This window comes from Lucilia sericata, unplaced genomic scaffold (assembly GCF_015586225.1).
Source record: "Lucilia sericata isolate MDLA Ls3-8-SP2 unplaced genomic scaffold, ASM1558622v1 Contig005968F_arrow, whole genome shotgun sequence".
NCBI classification, from domain to species: Eukaryota; Metazoa; Arthropoda; class Insecta; order Diptera; family Calliphoridae; genus Lucilia; species Lucilia sericata.
This window is the reverse complement of record NW_023997652.1, coordinates 1-15,670: the sequence shown is the minus strand read 5'-3', so window position 1 is coordinate 15,670 and position 15,670 is coordinate 1. Positions and strand designations below refer to the sequence as shown.

The 15,670-nt window shown below is 32.9% G+C and overlaps 1 long non-coding RNA gene across 1 annotated transcript; it reads left to right on the top strand.

Annotated features, from left to right (window-relative positions):
- Window positions 1–1,669: 1,669 nt before the first annotated feature.
- LOC119615580 lies at window positions 1,670–13,197 on the top strand. The gene is made up of 3 exons (XR_005232457.1): window positions 1,670–2,011; window positions 2,265–2,381; window positions 12,966–13,197. It is a non-coding gene; the product is annotated as an uncharacterized LOC119615580 (long non-coding RNA).
- The last annotated feature ends 2,473 nt before the right edge of the window (window positions 13,198–15,670 follow it).

Below are 15,670 nucleotides of genomic sequence, written 5' to 3'. Positions count from 1 at the left end.
TAGTCTATAGTCTAGTCCATAGTCTAGTCTATAGTCTAGTCTATAGTCTAGTCTATAGTCTAGTCTATAGTCTAGTCTATAGTCTAGTCTATAGTCTAGTCTATAGTATAGTCTATAGCATAGTATATAGTCTAGTCTATAGTATAGTATATAGTCTAGTCTATAGTATAGTATATAGTCTAGTCTATCTTCTAGTCTATATTCTAGTCTATAGTCTAGTCTATAGTCTAGTCTATAGTCTAGTCTATAATCTAGTCTATAGTCTAGTCTATAGTCTAGTCTATAGTCTAGTCTATAGTCTAGTCTATAGTCTAGTCTACAGTCTAGTCTATATTCTAGTCTATAGTCTAGTCTATAGTCTAGTGTATAGTCTAGTCTATAGTCTAGTCTATAGTCTAGTCTATAGTCTATTCTATATTCTAGTCTATAGTCTAGTTTATAGTCTAGTCTATAGTCTAGTCCGTAGTCTAGTCTATATTCTACTCTATAGTCTAGTCTAGTCTATAGTATAGTATATAGTTTAGTCTATAGTATAGTATGTAGTCTAGTCTAGTATATAGTGTAGTCTATAGTATAGTATATAGTCTAGTCTATATTCTAGTCTATATTGTAGTCTATAGTCTAGTCTATAGTCTAGTCTATAGTCTAGTCTATAGTCTAGTCTATAGTCTAGTCTATATCCTAGTCTATAGTCTAGTCTATATTCTAGTCTATAGTCTAGTTTATAGTCTAGTCTATAGTCTAGTCCATAGTCTAGTCTATAGTCTAGTCTATGGTCTAGTCTATAGTCTAGTCTATAGTATAGTCTATAGCATAGAATATAGTCTAGTCTATAGTATAGTATAGTCTAGTCTAAGTATAGTATAGTAGTATAGTCTAGTCTATAGTCTAGTCTATAGTCTAGTCTATAGTCTAGTCTAGTCTATTATAGTCTAGTCTATAGTCTAGTCTATAGTCTAGTCTATAGTCTAGTCTATAGTCTAGTCTATAGTCTAGTCTATAGTCTAGTCTATAGTCTAGTCTATAGTCTAGTCTATAGTCTAGTCTATAGTCTAGTCTATAGTCTAGTCTATAGTCTAGTCTATAGTCTAGTCTATAGTCTAGTCTATAGTCTAGTCTATAGTCTAGTCTATAGTCTAGTCTATAGTCTAGTCTATAGTCTAGTCTATAGTCTAGTCTATAGTCTAGTCTATAGTCTAGTCTATAGTCTAGTCTATAGTCTAGTCTATAGTCTAGTCTATGGTCTATTCTATAGTCTAGTCTATAGTCTAGTCTATAGTCTAGTCTATAGTCTAGTCTATAGTCTAGTCTATAGTCTAGTCTATAGTCTAGTCTATAGTCTAGTCTATAGTCTAGTCTATAGTCTAGTCTATAGTCTAGTCTATAGTCTAGTCTATAGTCTAGTCTATAGTCTAGTCTATAGTCTAGTCTATAGTCTAGTCTATAGTCTAGTCTATAGTCTAGTCTAGTCAGTCTATAGTCTAGTCTATATTCAGTTCTTTTACATTATTTTTACAGTTTTTTTACTTTTGTTTCCTTCCTTTCCTCATTTACAGTTATTCAATTGCCAACAAGTTAATACAATTGCAGCATTTGTACCAAAAATAATATCATAATTTATTTATCAACATTAATCCTAATCGCCCCTCTCTGTAGTGTTGCACAAAATTTAATTGCTTTTAACATGCAAATTGAAATGTAATTCGGAAAAAAAAAACTGGAAAAAAATGTGGACAAAAGACTCAAAATTATAACAACAAGTAATGATTTTTTTCACCCATGAATTAATTGCTTTTGTTGGAAAGAAGAAGAAAAAAAACTTAAGTAAAAAACAACTTGTTAATCTCAAGCCACAATTGTTTCGAACTAACTGTAGGTGCATCTAAAATTTCAGCAGAGATATGGAGCAAGAAAAAAACTGCAATTATTAAAGTGCATCAGTTGAAGTGGTACTACAATTGTCTTGTCTAAAAACACCTTCTGGAGGCACACGTGAGAAGCTGATGTTAAAGTTGAGTTTGTGCTTTAACTAACTGGCTGGCAGATTGTCTGTAGTTGTTGTCAATGCGGTTGAGTTTGTAGTTTTTGTTTGTATGGACAAGTATTTCCTGCATACACAAGGGTGCATTCATTCATTTATTGTTCATCATTAACAGCAACGGCAACAACATCATTGTCGTCTTCGTCATAATCATACTGAGGAACCACAAACAAAACAATATCGGTATAAGTTTTTTATGTCTGTGCTTTTTTTTCTTCTTCAGCTTGGAGTCTTAACAATGAAATGCATTTTGAATTATGCTGCTGCCGCTGCATCTCAATACAAAAACATATCTTGAGGTCCCCTAACATGGCTGGTATTTTGGTGTGGCATACTAGAGGTAGAGTAGTTGAAACAGAGTGTGATATAAGTTTAAAAGCAAAAATTTGTATATAAAACACTATGGACCGGACTATATACTGGAGACTACACTATAAACCCGACTATATACTAGACTATGGTCCAGACTAAAGACTAGACTATGGGTCCAGACTAAAGACTAGACTATAGACAAGACAATAGTACAGCCTATAGAAAGGACTAAAGTCCAGACTATAGACTAGACTATAGTTCAGACTATAGAATAGACTATAGTACAGACTATAGTCGAGACTATGGTTCAGATCATAGACTAGACTATAGTCCAGTCTATAGTTCAGACTATAGAATAGACTAGAGTACAGACTATAGACTAGACTATAGTCCAGACTACTATATATACTAGGCTATAGTCCAGACTATAGGCTAGACTATAGGCTAGACTATAGGCTAGACTATAGGCTAGACTATAGTCCAGATTATAGACTAGACTATAGTCCAGACCATAGGCTAGACTATATTCCAAACTATAGGCTAGACTATATTCCAGACTATAGACTTGACTATAGTCCGGACAATAGATTAGGCTATAGTCCAGACTATAGACTAAACTATAAACTATAGTATAGTACTGTAGACTAGACTATACTCCAGACTACAGACTAGACTATAGGCCAGACTATAGACTAGACTATAGACCAGGCTATGGTCCAGACTATAGACTAGACTACAGTCCAGATTATAGACTAGACTATAGTCCTATAGACTATAGTTCAGGTGATAGACTATAGACTATAGTACAGACTATAGACTAGACTACAGTCCAGATTATATACACTTTACTATAGTCCAGATTATAGACTAGACTATAGTACAAACTATAGAATAGACTATAGAAAAGTCTATAGTCCAGACTATAGTACAGACTATAGACTATACTATAGTCCAGGCTATAGACTGGACTATAGTCCAGAATTTATACTAGCTATAGTCCAGAATATAGACTAGACTATGGTCCAGACTATAGATTAGACTATAGTCCAGACTATAGACTATACTATAGTCCAGAATTTAGACTAGACTATAGTCCAGACCATAGATTAGACTATAGTCAAAACTATAGACTAGATTGTGGTGCAGACTATAGACTAGACTATAGTCCAGACTATAGACTAGACTATAGTCCAGACTATAGACTAGACTATAGTTCAGACTATAGACTAGACTATAGTCCAGACTATAGACTAGACTATAGTCCAGAATATAGACTAGACTATAGACTGGACTATAGTCCAGACTATACACTAGGCTATAGTCCAGACTATAGACTAGACTATAGTCCAGACTATACACTAGACTATAGTCCAGACTATATACTAGACTTTAGGCCAGACTATACACTAGACTATAGTCCAGACTATATACTAGACTTTAGGCCAGACTATACACTAGACTATAGTCCAGACTATAGAATAGACTATAGTCCAGACTATAGACTTGATTTTAATCCAGGTTATAGACTAGACTATTGTCCAAACAATAGACTAGACTATAGTGCAGACTATATTATAGACTACAGACCATGGGTTCGTTATCTTTAAAAATCAAATTGCGCTTATTGCTCTTAAACTTATCTGCCGTACATAGACTATAGACTAGACTATAGTCTAGACTATAGACAATACTATAGTCCAGAATATAGACTAGACTATAGACTGGACTATAGTCCAGATTATAGACTAGACTATAGACTGGACTATAGTCCAGATTATAGACTAGACTGTAGTCTAGACTGTAGACTATACTATAGTCCAGACTATACACTAGACTATAGTCCAGACTATAAACTAGACTATAGTCCAGACTATAGAATAGACTATAGTCCAGACTATACACTAGACTATAATCTAGACTATAGACTAGACTTTAGGCCAGATTATTCACTAGACTATAGTCCAGACTATAGAATAGACTACAGTCCAGACTATAGACTTGATTTTAATCCAGATTATAGACTAGACTTTAGTCCAAACAATAGACTAGACTATAGTGCAGACTATATTATAGACTACAGACCAAGGGTTCGTTATCTTAAAAAATCAAATTGCGCTTATTGCTCTTAAACTTATCTGCCGTACTATATGGATATCTGTAGTATTAATGTCGGTTTATTGTTTTTGTTGGAGCCATAGTATTTACATTTTTATTTCATTTTAATATTACGACTTGTGGATATTTGTATCGGAAATAGGGTCTTCTCGTGTTTTTTTTGGAATTAAAAAAACTTTTTCATACTTTAATTTTGACTGAGCTTTTATGACTTTGGCACGCGATATGTATATTTTTCTTTCAACACAAGAAAACCAACAAAAACTCCCAGATACTTCTTATAAAACCAGTGTCGGAAGTTTTTTATATTGTTGTTGTTGTTGTTATAAATTGTAACATGTTATTTTGTTGCAACGTCTTTTGTACCTCATAATACAAGTAATTGTCTGTTTGTGCATTGTCAATAATACTCTCGAGTACCTGAGAGTACTTGTAAAGTATGTATTTCTTTTTGGCTTAATAGTTGTGATATTTGTTGCAGTTGTTGCTGCAACTTGCAACTTTATTACAATTATATGATTTATAAATATGTCTTTAACATCTTTTCAATTTTGAGTTGTGCATGCGTGCATGTGTGTCCAAGAGCATCATAAGTAATTGACCGACCGACCGCTCGACCAACCAACAGAAACTGAATCCGAAAACAAATTTGCAGTTTTGATCTCTGCTGGTAGTTGTTAATTAACCAGATGGAAATAAACATTTTTACTGCCATAAAAGACAACCCGCTGACATTTCAACACAAGTGCTAACAATAACATGATTATCCCACAAACGCGACAGGTGGAGATGGATTTTGTAAATAATTTGTCATAAATGGATTTCAAACGATCTAAAGAACAATATTCTATATTTTTCTTAACTACTCTCTAATCCAAAATTTGGAGAACATAACTCTCTATAAGATAGACTAGACTATAGACTAGACTATACACTAGACTATAGACTAGACCATATTCTAGACTATAGATTAGACTGTAGACTAGACTATAGACTAGACTATAGACTAGACTATAGACTAGACTATAGACTAGACTATAGACTAAACTATAGACTAGACTATAGACTAGACTATAGACTAGACTATAGACTAGACTATAGACTAGACTATAGATTAGACTAGACTATAGACTAGACTATTGATTAGCTTAGACTATATACTTGTCTATACACTAGACTATAAACTAGGCTACAGACTAGACTATAGGCTAGACTATAGGCTAGACTATAGGCTAGACAATAGACTAGACTACAGACTAGACTATAGACCAGATTATAGACTAGACTATAGACTAGACTATAGACTAGACTATAGACTAGACTATAGACTAAACTATAGACTAGACTATAGACTAGACTATAGACTAGACTATAGACTAAACTATAGACTAGACTATAGACTAGACTATAGACTAGACTATAGACTAGACTATAGACTAGGCTATAGACTAGACTATAGACTAGACTATAGACTAGACTATAGACTAGACTATAGACTATACTACAGACTAGACTACAGACTAGACTATAGACTAGACTATAGACTAGACTATAGACTAGACTATAGACTAGACTATAGACTAGACTATAGACTAGACTATAGACTAGACTATAGACTAGACTATACACTAGACTATAGACTAGACTATAGACTAGACTATAGACTAGACTATAGACTAGACTATAGACTAGACTATAGACTAGACTATAGACTAGACTATATACCATACCACAGGCTAAACCAGAGACTAGATTATAGTCTAGTCTATATAGACTAGAATATAGTCTAGACTATAGACTAGACTATAGACTGTACTATAGAATATACTATAGACTAGACTATAGAGTATACTATAGACTATACTATAGACAAGACTACAGACTATACCATAGACTAGACTAGAGACTAGACTGTAGACTAGACTATAGACTAGACTATAGACTAGACTATAGACTAAACTATAGACTAGACTATAGACTAGACTATAGACTAGACTATAGACTAGAGTATAGACTAAACTATAGACTAGACTATAGACTAGACTATAGACTAGACTATAGACTAGACTATAGACTAGACTATAGACTAGACTATAGACTTGACTATAGACTAGACTATAGACTAGACTATAGACTAGATTAGACTATAGACTAGACTAGACTATAGACTAGAATATATACCATACCACAGGCTAAACCAGAGACTAGATTATAGTCTAGTCTATATAGACTAGAAGATAGTCTAGACTATAGACTAGACTATAGACTATACTATAGACTATACTATAGACTATACTATAGACTAGACTATAGACTATACCATAGACTAGACTAGAGACTAGACTGTAGACTAGACTATAGACTAAACTATAGACTAGACTATAGACTAGACTATAGACTAGACTATAGACTAGACTATAGAGTAGAGTATAGACTAAACTATAGACTAGACTATAGACTAGACTATAGACTAGACTATAGACTAGACTATAGACTAGACTGTAGACTAGACTATAGACTAGACTATAGACTAGACTATAGACTAGACTATAGACTAGACTATAGACTAGACTATAGACTAGACTAGACTATAGACTAGATTAGACTATAGACTAGACTAGACTATAGACTAGAATATATACCATACCACAGGCTAAACTAGAGACTAGATTATAGTCTAGTCTATATAGACTAGAATATAGTCTAGACTATAGACTAGACTATAGACTAGACTATAGACTATACTATAGACTATACTATAGACTATACTATAGACTATACTATAGACTAGACTATAGACTAGACTATAGACTATACCATAGACTAGAGACTAGACTGTAGACTAGACTATAGACTAGACTATAGACTAGACTATAGACTAGACTATAGACTAGACTATAGACTAGACTATAGACTAGACTATAGACTAGACTATAGACTAGACTATAGACTAGACTATAGACTAGACTATAGACTAGACTATAGACTAGACTATAGACTAGACTAGACTAGACTAGACTATAGACTAGACTATAGAATAGACTATAGACTAGACTATAGACTAGACTATAGACTCGACTATAGACTAGACTATAGACTAGACTATAGACTGAACTATAGACTAGACTATAGATTAGACTAGACTATAGTTTAGACTAGACTATAGACTAGACTATTGATTAGCTTAGACTGTAGACTTGTCTATACACTAGACTATAGACTAGGCTAAACGCTATGGCTATGGTCCGGCCTATATTGTGTGCTAAAGTCTGTTAGACTTATGTCATTAAAGTTTTCATATCAAAATGTCCTTATGAACTGAAAATGTGTTATTTTATTATTTTAAATTATTTTAATTTGCAGTTATAACTTCTGCGGCTATGTAGTTTTTCAACAAAACTCTTAAATTTTATGTGGTGTTGGTCACAACCTCTAACAAATACAAATAATTATGAAGTTGGTCAGCGACCAACAACAAAGAAAACAAAAGAACCTGCAACAAATTTAAACAAGTAGCCATTCTAATACAAATTGAAGAGAGCTAAAGCAGACATGAAGCAAAAGAATGGCCAAGAACCTAAGTGTTGCATGCCAGTAAAATATTTTGTTTTTTTTTTTTTTTTTGTTGATTTAGCTTTAAAAGTGGCACATTCAGTGTTGGCAGCAACAAATATTTGTTTAAGTGTAACATGTTTTATTAAGCGACAATTACTAGAGGTTTTTTGTTAAAGATAGTGAGAGAGGGAAGGAAGGACAGAGGGAAGGACAGACAGACGGAAGGACGGACATAGAGCTAATTATGCTTTAATGCAATTAAAATATATTGTATATAAATTAAAACAAATATTTGACATGACCAACTTAAATGATTGAGTGTTTTTCCACCAACATTTCCTAGAATCGACACTTACTTCGATGTTTAATTTTATGAGGTTGCAACATGTCTGTTGCAGGCTAAAGTAGTTAGAGAGATAGTGTTTCTGATAATTATAACAATTATGAAATATAAATGTTGTATGGCATGTGATCTAGTCATAAGTTTTAATTAACTCAAGAAGTTTTTTTTAAGCTTTTAGCTATGAAAACGATTTACAAAAATGTTTGATTAAAATCATGTTGTGTTGAGAGGGTTTTTTTTTAATTAAAAATGCATAAAACATTAAATGTTTTAAACTGTAATGAATAACTTAGAATAACAAATAAATGACTTAATATTCTAAAACTTTAATAAGTTTATTAGCTAAAATTTAGAATTGTTAAAGCACGATCGTTAAGAAGCTATGTCCCCAAATAAGTTTGTTTTGAAGAAATATAATTGCCCAAAAAAATGCATTACATATTGCATGATCATCATGATCGTTTTACAACATTGTTGTAACCCTGTATAAATAAAAATGTTTAAACTTAAATGCTAACTGCTGTGTGTCAGTTTAAATGAGTTTGATCATTTAGCAGGCGCCAATTAGATTAAGAAAGACTTTTTTTCGGCCAAGCACTAAAGATCAGTGATGACACAAACCCCAAAAACAGCAAAAAATATTATTAAGAAACACCTCAAATAATCATTAAAAAGGATCTTAATAGTGTCTCATTTAAAACAATTTTAATGATTGACAAATATCATCATTTTCATCATAATCACTGGACAGTTAAACAAACAAAACCCGGTCAGTTGTTTAAAGGAATAAAAACTTAACAAACTTCCAACTGTTCAACCTTCTAAAGTTGAGCCCCAAACAAACAATCAAACAACAATCTTGTTATAAAAGTATTTTGTATCTTTTGTAGCATGTGCTGCTTCTCAACTTGACCAATTGTTAGCAGATTGCAAACTACTAGCTTAAAAAGGGGATGTGTGATGTCGCATGAATCCAAAACAAAAAAAAAAAAAAAGAGAAGAAGGAGCTTTAGCAACCTGCAGTTAGTTGTATGAACAGTTGCAGCTGTTGCACTTATAGGCACCAGGCACACGCCAAAGCAACAAAACAACAACTAAATTCCTTTATACACTCAGCTAAATAAAACTGAAAATGATTTTATGTCAGCAGCGTTTACACTAGCAAACGATCAGAGATCAACTTCAAATATAGCATTGATCGTAGGTCCTTAAGTAAATAGTATAAAACACTTGCAATATTAGAAACGAACTAACGCAGTCTTTACTATAGGCTGGCTATAGTTCTTACTATAGTGTTGACTATAGGCTAGCTATAGTCTTGACTGAAAGCTTGACCATAATCTTGACCATAATATTGACCATAATCTTGACTGTAATCTGGACTATAGTTTTAACTATAGGCTGACTATAGTATTGACAGTGGACTGACTGTAGTCCTGACAAAAGGCTGACTAAAGTCCAGACTATAGGCTGGCTATAGTCCTGACTATCAGCTAGCTATAGTATTGGCTATAGGCTGGCTGTGGTCTTGGCTATTGGCTGGATATAGTCTTGACTATAGGCTGGATATAGTCTTGACTATAGACAGGATAGTAACTAACTAACTAACTAACTAACTAACTAACTAACTAACTAACTAACTACTAACTAACTAACTAACTACTAACTAACTAACTACTAACTAACTAACTAACTAACTAACTAACTAACTAACTAACTACTAACTAACTAACTAACTAACTAACTAACTACTAACTAACTAACTAACTAACTAACTAACTAACTAACTAACTAACTAACTAACTAACTAACTAACTAACTAACTAACTAACTAACTAACTAACTAACGAACTAACTAACTAACTACTAACTAACTAACGAACTAACTAACTAACTAACTAACTAACTAACTAACTAACTAACTAACTAACTAACTAACTAACTAACTAACTAACTAACTAACTAACTAACTAACTAACTAACTAACTAACTAACTAACTAACTAACTAACTAACTAACTAACTAACTAACAACTAACTAACTAACTAACTAACTAACTAACTAACTAACTAACTAACTAACTAACTAACTAACTAACTAACTAACTAACTAACTAACTAACTAACTAACTAACTAACTAACTAACTACTAACTACTAACTAACTAACTAACTAACTAACTAACTAACTAACTAACTAACTAACTAACTACTAACTAACTAACTAACTAACTAACTAACTAACTAACTAACTAAACTAACTAAGAACTAACTAACTAACTAACTACTAACTAACTAACTAACTACTAACTAACTAACTAACTAACTACTAACTAACTAACTAACTACTAACTAACTAACTAACTAACTAACTAACTAACTAACTAACTACTAACTACTAACTAACTAACTAACAACTAACTAACGTAACTAACTAACTAACTAACTAACTAACTAACTAACTAACTAACTAAACTAACTAACTAACTAACTAACTAACTAAACTAACTAACTAACTAACTAACTAACTACCTAACTAACTAACTAACTAACTATAACTAACTAACTAACTAACTAACTAACAACTAACTAACTAACTAACTAACTACTAACTACTAACTAACTAACTACTAACTAACTAACTAACTAACTAACTAACTAACTAACTAACTAACTAACTAACTAACTAACTACTAACTAACTAACTACTAACTAACTAACTAACTAACTAACTAACTAACTAACTAACTAACTAACTAACTAACTAACTAACTAACTAACTAACTAACTAACTAACTAACTAACTAACTAACTAACTAACTAACTAACTAACTAACTAACTAACTAACTAACTAACTAACTAACTAACTAACTAACTAACTAACTAACTAACTAACTAACTAACTAACTAACTAACTAACTAACTAACTAACTAACTAACTAACTAACTAACTAACTAACTAACTAACTAACTAACTAACTAACTAACTAACTAACTAACTAACTACTAACTAACTAACTAACTAACTAACTACTAACTAACTAACTAACTAACTAACTAACTAACTAACTAACTAACTAACTAACTAACCTAACTAACTAACTAACTAACTAACTAACTAACTAACTAACTAACTAACTAACTTACTAAGTCTTCACTATAGGCTGGCTATAGTCTTGGTTAAACGCTGGCTAGAGTCTTGTCTATAGGCTGCCTTCAATCCTGTCTATAAGCTGGCAAAAGTCGTGACTATAGGCTGGCTATAGTCTTGACTATAGGCTGGCTAGAGTCTGAGCTATTGGCGAGCTAGAGTCTTGACTATAGGCTGGTTATAGTGTAGATTTTAGACTGGCTATAGTATTGATTGAAGGCTTTTTATAGTCTTGATTATAGGCGTGCTAGAGTCTTTACGTTAGGTTGCCTATAGTCTTGACTTGTTTTAGATTTAACTATAGGTTGCTATAGGTCTTGATTCTAGGCTAGCTAGAGCATTGGGTATATGCTGCCAATAGTCTTGACTATAGTCTTCTTATAGGTTTGATTATAGGCTGCATATAATCTTGTTGTTTATAGTCTTGACTATAACCAGCTAATATATAGTCTTGTCTATAGACTTTTGATTATGGGCTGAATATAGTATTTACGATAGGCTGGCTATAGTCTAGACTATAGGCTGCCTATATTCTTGAGGATAGGCTGTATATAGTCAAGACTATAGGCATCCTTGATGTTAAGTTTCATATAGTATAGACTGGCTATAGTCTTGTCCATAGGCCGGCTTGACTTAAGCTCGCCTTAAGTTTAGACTATAGTCTAATAATCAGTTCATTTTTTAAAATATATATATATGCTAGTGTAAACCTTTTCCAAAAAGGATATTTTTTTCCTTACACCTTCTCTACACTCTTGCTCTATCTTGCGTTCTCCCCAGCTCCTTAAAGATGAATCGAGCCGTAAGGTGTATTTAAACAACCACCAAAGCGTGTAAAACAAATAATGCAAAAAAAGCCCCAAAGTTAAAAATTTTGCGAATGTATGAAAAGTAGCTATAGGAATAAAAAAACTATATAAACACTAACTGTGATAACGGTATGCAATCAAAATGGGAAAAAGAGAAATAAAGGAAGAGTTTGTACGTTTTGCTTTACATTTTGAGTCAAAATTTTTTCGAGCAGGTGCTTTAAGCAAAACTAAAACACATTTCCAAAATGCAACCAAAAAAAAAAACAGAAATATGTATAAAATCATGAAGCATCAATAGCAAATATAAAACTGATGTTTATAAGGAAGATGATGATGTTGATAATAATGATGATAATGTTAATTATCATTTAGATAATTATGTTTATCAGCATTAAGGCTTGCATTTGAATTGGTAGCACGATAAACAGAATGTAATTAAACAATGTTGCAACACTTTCTAACACTTGCTGTGCCTCTTATGTCTGCTAACAACTGCCAAAAGTTCTTTCTCTCTGCCACTCGATGCCAACCCATGTCATGTGAAAGCGATCAGGCATAATTGTTAAACACAAAATATCAACATGTTTAATCAAATGATTATTTATTTTCCTTGTATTTTATGTTTTTATTTTTTCAGTTTTTTTCTGGGAGACATTGTATTCAATTCATTTCTGTGGCTGCAACTCCAACCTACAGCCTTTCTCAGACACAGCTGTAAGGTCTCATATGAGAAAGAACGAACGAAAAAAACACCAAGGGATTGACGTGATAAGGACAAGTCAGCTTTATGCCGCAATAATCTGCGTAAATGTCGCAACAATATTTTTCCACATGAACAAACGAAATGTGTTTAATTTGGGTTTATGGATTAAGAGATATTAATTTTGAAACAAGAAAAATAAAATTAAATACTTCACAAATAATTTAGTAGGTTTTCGCTTTTGTTTAAACATATTTTTTAAGATAATTAAGAGAAAATAAAATTATTTATTTGTGAACAGAACTAGAACAGAACTAGAACAGAGCTAGAACAGAACTAGAACAGAACTAGAACAGAACTAGAACAGAACTAGAACAGAACTAGAACAGAACTAGAACAGAACAGAACTAGAACAGAACTAGAACAGAACTAGAACAGAACTAGAACAGAACTAGAACAGAACTAGAACAGAACTAGAACAGAACTAGAACAGAACTAGAACAGAACTAGAACAGAACTAGAACAGAACTAGAACAGAACTAGAACAGAACTAGAACAGAACTAGAACAGAACTAGAACAGAACTAGAACAGAACTAGAACAGAACTAGAACAGAACTAGAACAGAACTAGAACAGAACTAGAACAGAACTAGAACAGAACTAGAACAGAACTAGAACAGAACTAGAACAGAACTAGAACAGAACTAGAACAGAACTAGAACAGAACTAGAACAGAACTAGAACAGAACTAGAACAGAACTAGAACAGAACTAGAACAGAACTAGAACAGAACTAGAACAGAACTAGAACAGAACTAGAACAGAACTAGAACTGAACTAGAACTGAACTAGAACTGAACTAGAACTGAACTAGAACTGAACTAGAACTGAACTAGAACTGAACTAGAACTGAACTAGAACTGAACTAGAACTAACTAGAACTGAACTAGAACTGAACTAGAACTGAACTAGAACTGAACTAGAACAGAACTAGAACAGAACTAGAACAGAACTAGAACAGAACTAGAACAGAACTAGAACAGAACTAGAACAGAACTAGAACAGAACTGGAACTAGAACAGAACCGAACTAGAACAGAACTGGAACTAGAACAGAAACTGGAACAGAACAGAACTAGAACCGAACTAGAACAGAACTAGAACCGAACTAGAACAGAACTAGAACAGAACTAGAACAGAACTAGAACAGAACTAGAACAGAACTAGAACAGAACTAGAACAGAACTAGAACAGAACTAGAACAGAACTAGAACAGAACTAGAACAGAACTAGAACAGAACTAGAACAGAACTAGAACAGAACTAGAACAGAACTAGAACAGAACTAGAACAGAACTAGAACAGAACTAGAACAGAACTAGAACAGAACTAGAACAGAACTAGAAACAGAACTAGAACAGAACTAGAACAGAACTAGAACAGAACTAGAACAGAACTAGAACAGAACTAGAACAGAACTAGAACAGAACTAGAACAGAACTAGAACAGAACTAGAACAGAACTAGAACAGAACTAGAACAGAACTAGAACAGAACTAGAACAGAACTAGAACAGAACTAGAACAGAACTAGAACAGAACTAGAACAGAACTAGAACAGAACTAGAACAGAACTAGAACAGAACTAGAACAGAACTAGAACAGAACTAGAACAGAACTAGAACAGAACTAGAACAGAACTAGAACAGAACTAGAACAGAACTAGAACAAACTAGAACAGAACTAGAACAGAACTAGAACAGAACTAGAACAGAACTAGAACAGAACTAGAACAGAACTAGAACAGAACTAGAACAGAACTAGAACAGAACTAGAACAGAACTAGAACAGAACTAGAACAACAGAACTAGAACAGAACTAGAACAGAACTAGAACGAACTAGAACAGAACTAGAACAGAACTAGAACAGAACTAGAACAGAACTAGAACAGAACTAGTAGAACAGAACTAGAACAGAACTAGAACAGAACTAGAACAGAACTAGAACAGAACTAGAACAGAACTAGAACAAACTAGAACAGAACTAGAACAGAACTAGAACAGAACTAGAACAGAACTAGAACTGAACTAGAACAGAACTAGAACAGAACTAGAACAGAACTAGAACAGAACTAGAACGAACTAGAACAGAACTAGAACTAGAACTAGAACCTAGAACTAGAACAGAACTAGAACAGAACGTAGTAGAACCGGAACTAGAACAGAAACTAGGAACAGAACTAGAACAGAACTAGAACAGAACTAGAACAGACTAGAACAGAACTAGAACAGAACTAGAACAGAACTAGAACGAACTAGAACTGAACTAGACGGAACTAGAACTAGAACTAGAACATGAACTTAGAACAGAACTAGAACACGAACTAGAACAGAACTAGAAACAGAACTAGAACAGAAATAGAACAGAACTAGAAAGACTAGAAACAGAAACTAGCAACAGAACTAGAACAGAACTAGAACAGAAAAACAGAACTAGAACAGAACTAAACAGAACTAGAACAGAACTAGAACAGAACTAGAACAGAACTAGAACAGAACTAGAACAGAACTAGAACAGAACTAGACAACAAACTAGAACAGAACTAGAACAGAACTAGAACAGAACTAGAACAGAACTAGAACAGAA